This window comes from Arachis hypogaea, chromosome 16 (genome assembly GCF_003086295.3).
Source record: "Arachis hypogaea cultivar Tifrunner chromosome 16, arahy.Tifrunner.gnm2.J5K5, whole genome shotgun sequence".
NCBI lineage: Eukaryota > Viridiplantae > Streptophyta > Magnoliopsida > Fabales > Fabaceae > Arachis > Arachis hypogaea.
The window spans coordinates 111,740,380-111,756,718 of record NC_092051.1 but is presented as its reverse complement, the minus strand read 5'-3'; the positions used below and the strand labels follow the sequence as shown (position 1 = coordinate 111,756,718).

Below are 16,339 nucleotides of genomic sequence, written 5' to 3'. Positions count from 1 at the left end.
TCTGACATGCTTTCAGAATGGACCATCCTGGATATATTCTATGATGGTCTGTCTGAATTAGCTAAGATGTCATTGGATACTTCTGCAGGTGGATCCATTCACCTAAAGAAAACGCCTGCAGAAGCTCAAGAACTCATTGACATGGTCGCTAACAACCAGTTCATGTACACTTCTGAGAGGAATCCTGTGAGTAATGGGACGCCTCAGAAGAAAGAAGTTCTTGAAATTGATACCCTGAGTGCCATATTGGCTCAGAATAAAATATTGACTCAGCAAGTCAATATGATTTCTCAGAGTCTGAATGGAATGCAAGTTGCATCCAACAGTACTCAAGAGGTATCTTCTGAAGAAGAAACATATGATCCTGAGAACCCTGCAATAGCAGAGGTGAATTACATGGGTGAACCTTATGGAAACACCTATAACCCCTCATGGAGAAATCACCCAAATTTCTCATGAAAGGATCAACAAAAGCCTCAACAAGGCTTTAATAATGGTGGAAGAAACAGGTTTAACAATAGTAAACCTTTTCCATCATCCGCTCAGCAACAGACAGAGAACTCTGAACAAAATACCTCTAATTTAGCAAACTTAGTCTCTGATCTGTCCAAGGCCACTATAAGTTTCATGAATGAAACAAGGTCTTCAATTAAAAATTTGGAGGCACAAGTGGGCCAGCTGAGTAAAAGGATCACTGAAACCCCTCCTAGTACTCTCCCAAGCAATACAGAAGAAAATCCAAAAGGAGAGTGCAAGGCCATTGAAATGACCATCATGGCCGAATCCAAGGAGGAAGGGGAGGACGTGAATCCCAAGGGGGAAGACCTCCTGGGACGTCCAGTGATCAACAAGGAGTTTTCCTTTGAGGAACCAAAGGAATCTGAGGCTCATCTAGAGACCATAGAGATTCCATTAAACCTCCTTATGCCATTCATGAGCTCTGATGAGTATTCCTTATCTGAAGAGAATGAGGATGTTACTGAAGAGCAAGTTGCCAAGTTCCTTGGTGCAATCATGAAGCTGAATGCCAATTTATTTGGTAATAAGACTTGGGGAGATGAACCTCCCCTGTTCACCAATGAACTGAATGCATTGGATCAATTGAGATTACCTCAGAAGAAACAGGATCCTGGAAAGTTCCTGATACCTTGTACCATAGGCACCATGACCTTTGAGAAGGCTCTATGTGACCTTGGGTCAGGAATAAACCTCATGCCACTCTCTGTAATGGAGAAACTGGGAGTCTTTGAGGTACAAGCTGCTAAAATCTCATTAGAGATGGCAGACAATTCCAGAAAACAGGCTTATGGACAAGTAGAGGACATGTTAGTAAAGGTTGAAGGCCTTTACATCCCTGCTGATTTCATAATCCTAGATACTGGGAAGGATGAGGATGAATCCATCATCCTTGGAAGACCCTTCCTAGCCACAACAAGAGCTGTGATTGATGTTGACAGAGGTGAATTAGTCCTTCAATTGAATGAGGACTCCCTTGTGTTTACAACTCAAGGTTATCCTTCTGTAAACATGGAAAAGAGGCACAGTAAGCTTCTCCCACTGCAGAGTCAACCAGAGCCCCCACAGTCAAACTCTAAGTTTGGTGTTGGGAGGCCACAACCAAACTCTAAGTTTGGTGTTTAACTCCCATATCCAAACTCTAAGTTTGGTGTTGGAGAGTCTCAACAATGCTCTGAACATCAGTGAGGCTCCATGAGAGCCCACTGTCAAGCTATTGATATTAAAGAAGCACTTGTTGGAAGGCAACCCAATCTCTATTTAATTATATTTTTATTAGTTATATGTCTTTATAGGTTCATGATCATGTGGAGTCACAAAATAAATCAAAAAATTAAAAATAGAATCAAAAATAGCAGAAGAAAAATCACACCCTGGAGGAGGATCTTACTGGCGTTTAAACGCCAGTAAGGAGCATCTGTCTGGCGTTCAACGCCAGAACAGAGCATGTTTCTGGCGTTGAACGCCAGAAACAAGCAGCATCCTGGCGTTCAGACGCCAGAAATGCACAGTGAAGAAGAACTGGCGCTGAACGCCAGAAACAAGCATCTGGCTGGCGTTCAATGCCAGAAATATGCTGCATCTGGGCGCTGAACGCCCAGAACAAGCATCAATTCGGCGTTTAAACGCCAGAATTGCATGCAAAGGCATTCTACATGCCTAATTGGTGCAGGGATGCAATTCCTTGACACCTCAGGATCTGTAGACCCTACAGGATCATCTCAGCATATGTGGACCCCACATGATCCCCACCTACCACCACTCACTCTCTTCCCTCTTCTCAATGTTCATCCTCTCTTCCCAATAAACACTCTTCCCTAAAACCCTTCACCAATCACCTCAATCTCTCTTCCCTATCACCACTTCACCACTCACATCCATCCACTCTTCCCCATAAACCTACCTCATAAACTCCACCTACCATCGAAATTCAAAATCAATTTCCCACCCAAAACCCACCCTTATGGCCGAACCTTACCCCCCCTCCCTTCCCTATATATAGCCCTCCATTCTTCCTCATTTTCACACAACACAACCCTCTCTTCCCCTTCTTGGCCGAATACACCTCTCCCTCCTCTCCTCCATATTTTTTTCTTCTTCTTCATCTATTCTTTCTTCTCTTGCTCGAGGGCGAGCAATATTCTAAGTTTGGTGTGGTAAAAGCATAAGCTTTTTGTTTTTCCATTACCATTGATGGCACCTAAGACCGGAGAATCCTCTAGAAAAGGGAAAGGGAAGACAAAAGCTTCCACCTCCGAGTCATGGGAGATGGAAAGATTCATCTCCAAAGCTCATCAAGACCACTTCTATGATGTTGTGGCCAAGAAGAAGGTGATCCCCGAGGTCCCTTTCAAGCTCAAGAGAAATGAGTATCCAGAGATCTGACATGAAATCCAAAGAAGAGGTTGGGAAGTTCTAACAAACCCCATCCAACAAGTCGGCATCCTAATTGTTCAAGAGTTCTATGCCAATGCATGGATCACTAGGAACCATGATCAAAGTAAGAACCCGAACCCAAAGAATTATCTCACCATGGTTCGGGGGAAATACTTATATTTTAGTCCGGAAAACGTGAGGTTGGCGTTTAACTTGCCCATGATGCAAGGAGATGCACGCCTCTACACTAGAAGGGTCAACTTTAATCAAAGGTTGGACCAAGTCCTCATGGACATATGTGTGGAAGGAGCTCAATGGAAGATTGACTCCAAAGGCAAGTCGGTTCAACTAAGAAGACTGGACCTCAAGCCTGTGGCTAGAGGATGGTTAGAGTTCATCCAACGCTCCATCATCCCCACTAGCAACCGATCTAAAGTTACTGTGGATCGGGCCATCATGATTCATAGCATCATGATTGGAGAGGAAGTAGAAGTTCATGAAGTCATCTCCCTTGAACTCTACAAAATAGCCGAAAAGTCCTCCCCCATGGCAAGGCTAGCTTTTTCTCATCTTATTTGCCATCTATGTTACTCAGTTGAAGCTTTCATAGAAGGAGACATTCCCATTGAGGAAGAAAAGCCCATCACTAAGAAAAGGATGGAGCAAGCAAGAGAGCCCATTCATGGATCTCAAGAGACGCATGAAGCTCATCACCATGAAATCCCGGAGATGCCTCAAATGCATCTTCCTCCACAAAATTATTGGGAGCAAATCAACACCTCCCTAGGAGAATTAAGTTCCAACATGGGACAATTAAGGGTGGAACATCAAGAGCACTCCATCATCCTTCATAAAATTAGAGAAGATCAAAAAGCATTGAAGGAGGAGCAACAAAGACAAAGAAGAGACATAGAAGAGCTCAAGGACATCATTGGTTCCTCAAGGAGAAAACGCCACCATCACTAAGGTGGACTCATTCCTTGTTCTTAAATTTTCTGTTTTTCGTTTTCTTTATGTTAAGTGCTTATCCATGTTTGTGTCTTATTACATGATCATTAGTATTTAGTAACTTTGTCTTAAAGTTATGAATGTCCTATGAATCCATCACCTCTCTTAAATGGAAAATGTTTTAATTCAAAAGAACAAGAAGTACATGAGTTTCGAATTTATCCTTGAACTTAGTTTAATTATATTGATGTGGTGACAATGCTTCTTGTTTTCTGAATGAATGCTTGAACAGTGCATATGTCTTTTGAAGTTGTTGTTTAACAATGTTAAATATGTTGGCTCTTGAAAGAATGATGACAAAGAGACATGTTATTTGATAATCTGAAAAATCATAAAAATGATTCTTGAAGCAAGAAAAAGCAGCAAAGAACAAAGCTTGCAGGAAAAAAAAATAAATATATATATATATATATATATATATATATATATATATATATATATATATATATATATAGCGAAAAAAAAGAGAAAAAAAAGCAAGCAGAAAAAGCCAAAGCTCTTAAAACCAAAAGACAAGAGCAAAAAGCCAATAGCCCTTAAAACCAAAAGGCAAGGGTAATAAAAAGGATCCAAGGCTTTGAGCATCAGTGGATAGGAGGGCCAAAAAGGAATAAAATCCTGGCCTAAGCGGCTAAACCAAGCTGTCTCTAACCATGTGCTTGTGGCGTGAAGGTGTCAAGTGAAAACTTGAGACTGAGCGGTTAAAGTCAAGGTCCAAAGCAAAAACAGAGTGTTCTTAAGAACCCTGGACACCTCTAATTGGGGACTTTAGCAAAGCTGAGTCACAATATGAAAAGGTTCACCCAATTATGTGTCTGTGGTATTTATGTATCCGGTGGTAATACTGGAAAACAAAGTGCTTAGGGCCACGGCCAAGACTCATAAAGTAGATGTGTTCAAGAATCATCATACTGAACTAGGAGAATCAATAACACTATCTGAACTCTGAGTTCCTATAGATGCCAATCATTCTGAACCTCAATGGATAAAGTGAGATGCCAAAACTATTCAAGAGACAAAAAGCTACAAGTCCCGCTCATCTGATTGGAGCTATGTTTCATTGATATTTTGGAATTTATAGTATATTCTCTTCTTTTTATCCTATTTGATTTTCAGTTGCTTGGGGACAAGCAACAATTTAAGTTTGGTGTTGTGATGAGCGGATAATTTATACACTTTTTGGCATTGTTTTTAGTATGTTTTTAGTAGAATCTAGTTACTTTTAGGGATGTTTTCATTAGTTTTTATGTTAAATTCACATTTCTGGACTTTACTATGAGTTTGAGCAAAAATCAGATTCAGAAGTTGAAGAAGGACTGCTGATGCTGTTGGATTCTGACCTCCCTGCACTCAAAGTGGATTTTCTGGAGCTACAGAACTCAAAATGGTGCACTTTTAATTGCGTTGGAAATTAGACATCCAGGGCTTTCCAGCAATATATAATAGTCCATACTTTGGCCGAGTTTAGACGACGTAAAAGGGTGTTGAACGCCAGTTCTACGCTGCAGTCTGGAGTTAAACGCCAGAAACACGTCACAAGCCAGAGTTGAACGCCAGAAATACGTTACAAACTGGTGTTCAACTCCAAGAATGACCTATGCACGTGTAACATTCAAGCTCAACCCAAGCACACACCAAGTGGGCCCTGGAAGTGGATTTATGCATCAATTACTTACTTCTGTAAACCCTAGTAGCTAGTTTAGTATAAATAGGACTTTTTACTATTGTATTTGACATCTTCGGATCATCTTTGATCATCTTTTGAACTATCTTTTGATCATATTGATCACGTTTGAGGGCTGGCCATTCGGCCATGCCTGAACCTTTCACTTATGTAATTTTAACGGTAGAGTTTCTACACTCCATAGATTAAGGTGTGGAGCTCTACTGTTCCTCATGAATTAATGCAAAGTACTACTATTTTTCTATTCAATTCAACTTATTCCGCTTCTAAGATATTCATTCGCACTTTAACATGAATGTGATGAACGTGACAATCATCATAATTCCCCCACGAACGCGTGCCTCATAACTACTTCTGTTCCACCTTAGATTGGATGATTATCTCTTGGATCTCTTAATCAGAATCTTCGTGGTATAAGCTAGATTGATGGCGGCATTCATGAAAATCCGGAAAGTCTTAACCTTGTCTGTGGTATCCCGAGTAGGATTCTGGGATTGAATGACTGTGACGAACTTCAGACTCACGAGTGCTGGGCGTAGTGACAGACGCAAAAGGAGGGTGAATCCTATTCCAGTATGATCGAGAACCTCAGATGATTAGCCGTGCTGTGACAGAGCATTTGGACCATTTTCACAAGAGGATGGGATGCAGCCATTGACCACGGTGATGCCTCCAGATGATTAGCCATGCAGTGACAACGCATCGGACCATTTTCACAAAGAGGATGAAAAGTAGCCATTGACAATGGTGATGTCCTTACATAAAGCCAGCCATGGAAAGGAGTAGGACTGATTGGATGAAGACAGCAGGAAAGCAGAAGTTCAAAAGAACGAAAGTATCTCTATACGCTTATTTGAAATTCTCACCAATGAATTACATAAGTGTTTCTATCTTTATTTTCTGTCTATCTATTATTTATTTTCGAAAACTCCATAACCATATGATATACGCCTGGTGCACGAAATTGTGATACATATCCATGGCTTCAAAGGCCTGGTGCTCTGATCTAGTTTTATTGTCTGTCACAACTTCGATACAACTAACCAGCAAGTGCACTGGGTCGTCCAAGTAATACCTTACGTGAGTAAGGGTCGAATCCCACGGAGATTGTTGGTATGAAGCAAGCTATGGTCACCTTGTAAACCTCAGTCAGGCGGATATAAAATAATTATGGAGTTTTCGAATAACAAATAATAGAATAGGGATAGAGGTACTTATGTAAATCATTGGTAGGAATTTCAGATAAGCGAATGGAGATGCTTTTCGTTCCTCTGAACCTCTGCTTTCCTGCTATCTTCATCCAATCAGTCTTATTCCTTTCCATGGCTGGCTTTATGTGATACATCACCACTGTCAATGGCTACTTTCGGTCATCTCTCAGGAAAATGATCCAATGCCTTGTCATGGCACGGCTAATCGTCTGGAGGCATCACCCTTGCCAATGGCTTCATCTTATCCTCTCAGTGAATAATATGCTCACGCACCCTGTCACGGCACGGCTATTCATCTGTCAGTTCTCGATCATGCTGGAATAGGATTTACTATCCTTTTGCGTCTGTCACTAACGCCCTGCAATCGCGAGTTAGGAGCTCGTCACAGTCATTCAATCATTGAATCCTACTCGGAATACCACAGACAAGGTTTAGACCTTCCGGATTCTCTTGAATGCCGCCATCATTCTAGCTTACGCCACGAAGATTCCGGTTAGGAGATCTAAGAGATATTCATTCTAGCTTATTTCATGTAGAACGGAAGTGTTTGTCAGACACGTGTTCATAGGGGAGAATGGTGATGAGCGTCACACATAATCATCACCTTCATCACGTTCTTGGGTGCGAATGGATATCTTAGAAGCGAAATAAGATGAGTTGAATAGAAAACAGTAGTACTTTGCATTAATCTTTGAGGAACAGCAGAGCTCCACACCTTAATCTATGGAGTGTAGAAACTCTACCGTATGAAAATACATAAGTGAAGGTTCAGGCATGGCCAAAATGGCCTGCCCCCTAAAACGTGATCAATAGTCTCCTAAGATGAACAATGGATTAAAACTGAGACCAAAGATGTCTAATACAATAGTAAAAGGTCCTATTTATAATAAACTAGTCACTAGGGTTTACATGAGTAAGTAATTGATGCATAAATCCACTTCCGGGGCCCACTTGGTGTGTGCTTGGGCTGGGCTTGAGTGTTGCACATGTAGAGGTCCTTCTTGGAGTTGAACGCCAGTTTTTGTGCCAGTTTGGGCGTTCAACTCTGGTTTTGGCTCCTTTTCTGGCGCTGGACGCCAGATTTGGGTAGAAAGCTGGCGTTGAACGCCAGTTTACGTCATCTATTCTTGGCCAAAGTATGGACTATTATATATTGCTGGAAAGTCCTAGATGTCTACTTTCTAACGCAATTGGAAGCACGCCATTTTGAGTTCTGTAGCTCCAGAAAATCCACTTTGAGTGCAGGGAGGTCAGAATCCAACAGCATCAGCAGTCCTTCTTCAACCTCTGAATCTGATTTCTGCTCAAGTCCCTCAATTTCAGTCAGAAAATACCTGAAATCACAGAAAAACACACAAACTCATAGTAAAGTCCGGAAATGTGAATTTAACATAAAAACTAATGAAAACATCCCTAAAAGTAACTAGATCCTACTAAAAACATACTAAAAACAATGCCGAAAAGCGTATAAATTATCCGCTCATCACAACACCAAACTTAAATTGTTGCTTGTCCCCAAGCAACTGAAAATCAAATAGGATAAAAAGAAGAGAATATACTATAAATTCCAAACTATCAATGAAACATAGCTCCAATCATATGAGCGGGACTTATAGCTTTTTGCCTCTTGAATAGTTTTGGCATCTCACTTTATCCATTGAGGTTCAGAATGATTGGCATCTATAGGAACTTCAGATTTCGAATAGTGTTATTGACTCTCCTAGTTCAGTATGATGATTCTTGAACACAGCTTCTTTATGAGTCTTGGTCGTGGCTCTAAGCACTTTGTTTTCCAGTATTACCACCGGATACATAAATGCCACAGACACATAATTGGGTGAACCTTTTCAGATTGTGATTCAGCTTTGCTAAAGTCCCCAATTAGAGGTGTCCAGGGTTCTTAAGCACACTCTTTTTTTGCTTTGGACCTTGACTTTAACCGCTCAGTCTCAAGTTTTCACTTGACACCTACACGCCACAAGCACATGGTTAGGGATAGCTTGGTTTAGCCGCTTAGACTAGGATTTTATTCCTTTAGGCCCTCCTATCCACTGATGATCAAAGCCTTGGGGTCCTTTTTATTTGCCCTTGCCTTTTGGTTTTAAGGGTTATTGGCTTTTTCTGCTTGCTTTTTCTTTTTCTTTCTATTTTTTTTCTTTTTTTTTTCGCCCCTTTTTTTCTTCTTTTTTTTTTCTGCAAGCTTTGTTCTTTGCTGCTTTTTCTTGCTTCAAGAATCATTTTTATAATTTTTCAGATTATCAAATAACATGTCTCCTAGTCATCATTCTTTCAAGAGCCAACATGTTTAACATTCTTAAACAACAACTTCAAAAGACATATGCACTGTTCAAGCATACATTCAGAAAACAAGAAGCATTGTCACCACATCAATATAATTAAACTAAGTTCAAGGATAAATTCGAAACTCATGTACTTCTTGTTCTTTTGAATTAAAACATTTTCATTTAAGAGAGGTGATGGATTCATAGGACATTCATAACTTTAAGACAAAGTTACTAACTACTAATGATCATGTAATGAAGACACAAACATAGATAAGCACATAACATAGAAAACGAAAAATAGAAGAATTAAGAACAAGGAATGAATCCACCTTAGTGATGGTGGCATTTCCTTCTTGAGGAACCAATGATGTCCTTGAGCTCTTCTATGTCTCTTCCTTGTCTTTGTTGCTCTTCCCTCATTGCTTTTTGATCTTCTCTTATTTCATGAAGCATGATGGAGTGCTCTTGATGTTCCACCCTTAGTTGTCCCATATTGGAACTCAATTCTCCTAGGGAGGTGTTGATTTGCTCCCAATAATTTTGTGGAGGAAAGTGCATTTGAGGCATCTCCGGGATCTCATGGAAATGAGCTTCTTGTGCCTCTTGAGCTCCATGATTGGGCTCTCTTGCTTGCTCCATCTTTTTCTTAGTGATGGGCTTGTCCTCTTTAATGAGGATATCTCCCTCTATGTCAATCCCAGCCGAATTGCATAGGTGGCAAATGAGGTGAGGAAAGGCTAACCTTGCCATAGTGGAGGACTTGTCAGCCACCTTGTAGAGTTCTTGAGATATAATCTCATGAACTTCCACCTCTTCTCCAATCATGATGCTATGGATCATGATGGGTCGGTCTATAGTAACTTCAGACCGGTTGCTAGTGGGAATGATTGAGCATTGAATGAACTCTAACCATCCTCTAGCTACAGGCTTGAGGTCCAATCTTCTTAGTTGAACCGGCTTGCCTTTGGAGTCAATCTTCCATTGAACTCCTTCCACGCATATGTCCATAAGGACTTGGTCCAACCTTTGATTAAAGTTGACCCTTCTAGTGTAGGGGCGTTCATCTCCTTGCATCATGGGAAAGTTAAACGCCAACCTCACATTTTCCGGACTAAAATCTAAGTATTTCCCTCGAACCATTGTAACATAGTTCTTTGGATCCGGGTTCTTACTTTGATCATGGTTCTTGGTGATCCATGCATTAGCATATAACTCTTGAACCATTAGGATGCCGACTTGTTGGATGGGATTTGTTAGAACTTCCCAACCTCTTCTTTGAATTTCATGTCGGATCTCCGGATACTCATTTCTTTTGAGTTTGAAAGGGACCTCGGGGATCACCTTTTTTTTGGCCACAACATCATAGAAGTGGTCTTGATGGGCTTTGGAGATGAACCTTTCCATCTCCCATGACTCGGATGTGGAAGCTTTTATCTTCCCTTTCCCTCTTCTAGAGGATTCTCCGGTCTTAGATGCCATCAATGGTAATGGAAAAACAAAAGCTTATGCTTTTACCACACCAAACTTAGAATATTGCTCGCCCTCGAGCAATAAATAAAAGAATAGAAGAAGAAGAATAAGAAATATGGAGAGGGAGAGGGAGATGTGGTTTCGGCCAAGAAGGGTGTAGAGGGGTGTGTTGTGTGAATTTGATGAAGAATAGAGGGCTTTATATAGGGAAGGGAGGGGGGTTAAGGTTCGGCCATATGGGTGGGTTTGGGTGGAAAATTGGTTTTGAATTTTGAAGGTAGGTGGAGTTTATGAGGTAGGTTTATGGGGAAGAGTGGATGGATGTGAGTGGTGAAGAGGTGATGGGGAAGAGTGTTTGAGGTGATTGGTGAAGGGTTTTTGGGGAAGAGTGTTTATGGGGTTGTGTGAAAGAGAGTGGTGAGAAGAAGTGAGTGGAGATAGGTGGGGATCCTGTGGGGTCCACAGATCCTGAGTGGATCCTGTGGGGTCCACAGATCCTGAGTGTTCAAGGATTTACATCCCTGCACCCATTAGGCATGTAAAAATGCCTTTGTACCCAACTCTGGGCGTTCAGCGCCAGGTTGGTGGCCATTTTGGGCGTTCAACGCCCATTTATGTGCCATTTCTGGCGTTGAACGCCAGAACCATGCCTGTTCTGGCGTTCAGCGCCCAAAAGCTGCCCATTTTGGGCGTTCAGCACCAGAACCATGCTCTGTTCTGGCGCTGAACGCTAGACAGATGCTCCTCCAGGGTGTGATTTTTCTTCTGCTGTTTTTGATTCCGTTTTCAATTTTTATATTTATTTTGTGACTCCACATGATCATGAACCTACAAAGATATATAACTGAGAAAAAAAAATAGTTAGATAAATAAAAATTGGGTTGCCTCCCAACAAGCGCTTCTTTAATGTCAATAGCTTGACAGTGGGCTCTCATGGAGCCTCACAGATGTGCAGAGCTTTGTTGAGACTCTCCAACACCAAACTTAGAGTTTGACTGTAGGGGCTCTGGTTGACTCTGCTTTGAGAGAAGCTTTTTCTGCTTCCTCTCCATGGTTGCAGAGGGAAATCCTTGAGTTTTAAACACAAGGGAGTCCTCATTCCATTGAAGGACTATTTCACCTCTGTCAACATCAATCACAGCTCTTGCTGTGGCCAGGAAAGGTCTTCCTAGGATGATGGATTCATCCTCTTCCTTTCCAGTATCCAGGACTATGAAATCAGTAGGGATGTAAAGGCCCTCAACCTTTACTAGCACATCCTCTACTTGTCCATAAGCCTGTTTTCTTGAGTTGTCTGCCATCTCTAATGAGATTCTAGCAGCTTGCACCCCATAGATTCCCAGTTTCTCTATTACAGAGAGGGGCATGAGGTTTATCCCTGAACCAAGGTCACACAGGGCCTTAAAGATCATGGTGCCTACGGTACAGGGTATTATGAACTTTCCAGAATCCTGTCTCTTCTGAGGCAATGTCAGTTGATCCAGATCACTTAGTTCATTGATGAACAAGGGAGGTTCAACTTCCCAAGTATCAATGCCAAATAATTTGGCATTCAGCTTCATGATTGCACCAAGAAACTTGGCAGTTTTCTCTTCAGTAACATCCTCATTCTCTTCAGAAGAGGAATACTCATCAGAGCTCATGAAGGGTATAAGGAGGTTCAATGGAATTTCTATGGTCTCTAGATGAGCCTCAGAGTCCTTTGGTTCCTCAGAGGGAAGCTCCTTATTGATCACTGGACGTCCCAGGAGGTCTTCCTCCTTGGGATTCACGTCCTCCTCTCCCTCATTGGGTTCGGCCATTTTGCTTATGTTAATGGCCTTGCACTCTCCTTTTGGATTCTCTTCTGTATTGCTTGGGAGAGTACTGGGAGGGATTTCAGTGATCCTTTTACTCAGCTGGCCCATTTGTGCTTCCATATTTCTAATGGAAGACCTTGTTTCATTCATGAAGCTCACAGTGGCCTTCGATAGATCAGAGACTAGATTTGCTAAATTAGAAGCATTTTGTTCAGAGTTCTCTGTCTGTTGCTGAGTGGATGATGGAAAAGGCTTGCTATTGCTAAACCTGTTTCTTCCACCATTATTAAAGCCTTGTTGAGGCTTTTGATCCTTCCATGAGAAATTTGGATGATTTCTCCATGATGAGTTATAGGTGTTTCTATAAGGTTCACCTAAGTAATTCACCTCTGCTATTGCAGGGTTCTCAGGATCATAAGCTTCTTCTTCATAAGAAGCCTCTTGAGTACTGTTGGATGCAGCTTGCATTCCATGCAGACTCTGAGAGATCATATTGACTTGCTGAGTCAATATTTTATTCTGAGCCAATATGGCATTCAGAGTATCAACTTCAAGAACTCCCTTCTTCATAGGCGTCCCATTACTCACAGGATTCCTTTCAGAAGTGTACATGAACTGGTTATTAGCAACCATGTCAATGAGTTCTTGAGCTTCTGCAGGCGTTTTCTTTAGGTGAATGGATCCACCTGCAGAAGTGTCCAGTGACATCTTTGATAACTCAGATAAACCATCATAGAATATATCCAGGATGGTCCATTCTGAAAGCATGTCAGAAGGACACTTTTTGGTCAACTGTTTGTATCTTTCCCAAGCTTCATAGAGGGATTCACCTTCTTTCTGTTTGAAGGTTTGAACATTAGTTCTAAGCTTGCTCAGCTTTTGAGGAGGAAAGTACTTGGCTAAGAAAGCCGTGACCAGCTTATCCCAAGAGTTCAGGCTGTCTTTGGGTTGAGAATCCAACCATAATCTAGCTCTGTCTCTTACAGCAAAAGGGAAAAGTATGAGCCTGTAGACTTCAGGATCTACTCCATTAGTCTTAACAGTATCACATATCTGCAAGAATTCAGTTAAAAACTAAAAAGGATCTTCAGATGGAAGTCCATAAAACTTGCAGTTTTGCTGCATCAGAGAAACTAATTGAGGTTTCAGCTCAAAGTTGTTTGCTCCAATGGCAGGAATGGAGATGCTTCTTCCATGTAAATTGGAATTAGGTGCAGTAAAGTCACCAAGCATCTTCCTTACATTATTATTATTTTCGGCTACCATCTCCTCTTCCTGTTCGAAAATTTCTGAAAGGTTATCTCTGGATTGTTGTAATTTAGCTTCTCTTAATTTTCTCTTCAGAGTCCTTTCAGGTTCTGGATCTGCTTCAACAAGAATATTCTTGTCCTTGCTCCTGCTCATATGGCAAAGAAGAGGGCACAAAAATAATAATAATAATAATATGGATCCTTTATACCACAGTATAGGGATCCCTGTGTGAATAGAAGAAGAGGGGGAGACAAAGAATGTAATATAATGGAAGAAACACAACTGTGAGGATGGTTGAGATGTGAGATGAGATGTTAGTAAATGAATAAATAAATAGAATAAGATGGGAGAGGGAGAATTTTCGAAAAATATTTTTAAAAAAGAGTTAGTGATTTTTGAAAATAGTTTATAAAAAATGTTAGTAATTTTCGAAAATTAAGATTTAAAAATTAAAATAATTAATAAATTAAAAAGAAATTTTGAAAAAGGGGGAAGATATTTTCGAAAATGAGAGAGAGAGAGAGAGAGAGTTAGTTAGGTAGTTTTGAAAAAGTTAAGAAACAAACAAAAAGTTAGTTAGTTAGTTGAAACAAATTTTGAAAAGATAAGAAGTTAGGAAGTTAGAAAAGATATTTTGAAATCAAATTTTTGAAAAAGATAAGATAAGAAGATATTTTTGAAAAGATTTGATAGAAATTAGTTTTTGAAAAAGATTTGATTTTTAAAATCTCAATTAATGACTTGATTCACAAGAGATCACAAGATATGATTCTAGAACTTAAAGTTTGAATCTTTCTTAACAAGCAAGTAAGAAACTTGAAATTTTTGAATCAAAACATTAATTGATTATGTTATTTTCGAAAATTTGATATAAAAATAAGAAAAAGATTTTTGAAAAATATTTTTAGAATTTTCGAAAATAACTAAGAATTTTGAAAAAGATTTGATTTTTGAAAAAGATTTTGAAAAGATAAGATTTTCAAATTGAAAATTTGATTTGACTCATAAGAAACAACTTGATTTTAAAAATTTTTGAAAAAGTCAACCCAAATTTTCGAATTTGATGAGAGAAAAAGGAAAAGATATTTTTTTGATTTTTGAATTTTTATGATGCAAGAGAAAAACACTAAAATGATGCAATGCATGAAATTTTTAGATCAAAACATGTGATGCATGCAAGAATGCTATGAATGTCAAGATGAACACCAAGAACACTTTGAATGTCAAGATGAACATCATAGACACAATTTTGAAAAATTTTTAATGCAAAGAAAACATGCAAGACACCAAACTTAGAATTCTTTAATGCTTACGCACTAAGAATTCAAGAATGCATATGAAAAACACCATACAACACAAAACAAAAAATCATCAAGATCAAACAAGAAGACTTACCAAGAACAACTTGAAGATCATGAAGAACACTATGAATGCATGAAATTTTCGAAAAATGCAAGATGCACATGCAATTGACACCAAACTTATAACATGACTCATGACTCAAACAAGAAACACAAAAAATGTTTTTGATTTTTATGATTTTCTACATTTTTTTTTATTTTTTCGAAATTTATATGAAAAAGAAAAAATAAGGATTCCAAAATTTTTAATATGAATTCCAGGAATCTTGCCATGTTAGTCTAAAGCTTCAGTCCAGGAATTAGACATGGCTCACTAGCCAGCCAAGCTTTCAATGAAAGCTCCGGTCCAAAACACTAGACATGGCCAATGGCCAGCCAAGCTTCAGCATTTAACATCAGAGTATATTTCTCTTGATAACAAATTGCAAGCCTCAGTCCAAATAAATTTAGACATGGCTTTACAGCCATCCAGGCTTCACATGCTTCATGAAACACTAGAATTCATTCTTAAAAATTTTGAATCTAAAATTTTTTTCGAAAACAGGTGAGAAAATTTTGAAATATTTTTTAAAAAATTTTTGAAAAGAAAACGAAAAGAAAGTTACCTAATCTGAGCAACAAGATGAACCATCAGTTGTCCAAACTTGAACAATCCCCGACAACAGTGCCAAAAACTTGGTGCACGAAATTGTGATACATATCCATGGCTTCAAAGGCCTGGTGCTCTGATCTAGTTTTATTGTCTGTCACAACTTCGATACAACTAACCAGCAAGTGCACTGGGTCGTCCAAGTAATACCTTACGTGAGTAAGGGTCGAATCCCACGGAGATTGTTGGTATAAAGCAAGCTATGGTCACCTTGTAAACCTCAGTCAGGCGGATATAAAATAATTATAGAGTTTTCGAATAACAAATAATAGAATAGGGATAGAGGTACTTATGTAAATCATTGGTAGGAATTTCAGATAAGCGAATGGAGATGCTTTTCGTTCCTCTGAACCTCTGCTTTCCTGCTATCTTCATCCAATCAGTCTTACTCCTTTCCATGGCTGGCTTTATGTGATACATCACCACTGTCAATGGCTACTTTCGGTCATCTCTCGGGAAAATGATCCAATGCCCTGTCACGGCACGGCTAATCGTCTGGAAGCATCACCCTTGCCAATGGCTTCATCTTATCCTCTCAGTGAATAATATGCTCACGCACCCTGTCACGGCACGGCTATTCATCTGTCGGTTCTCGATCATGCTGGAATAGGATTTACTATCCTTTTGCGTCTGTCACTAACGCCCTGCAATCGCGAGTTAGGAGCTCGTCACAGTCATTCAATCATTGAATCCTACTCGGAATACCACAGACAAGGTTTAGACCTTCCG

General features: G+C 39.8%; 1 non-coding gene across 1 annotated transcript; it reads left to right on the top strand.

Annotated features, from left to right (window-relative positions):
• Nucleotides 1–13,111: 13,111 nt before the first annotated feature.
• On the top strand, nucleotides 13,112–13,219 carry LOC112760457 (small nucleolar RNA R71). Its single transcript, XR_003180896.1, has one exon. It is a non-coding gene; the product is annotated as a small nucleolar RNA R71 (small nucleolar RNA).
• The last annotated feature ends 3,120 nt before the right edge of the window (nucleotides 13,220–16,339 follow it).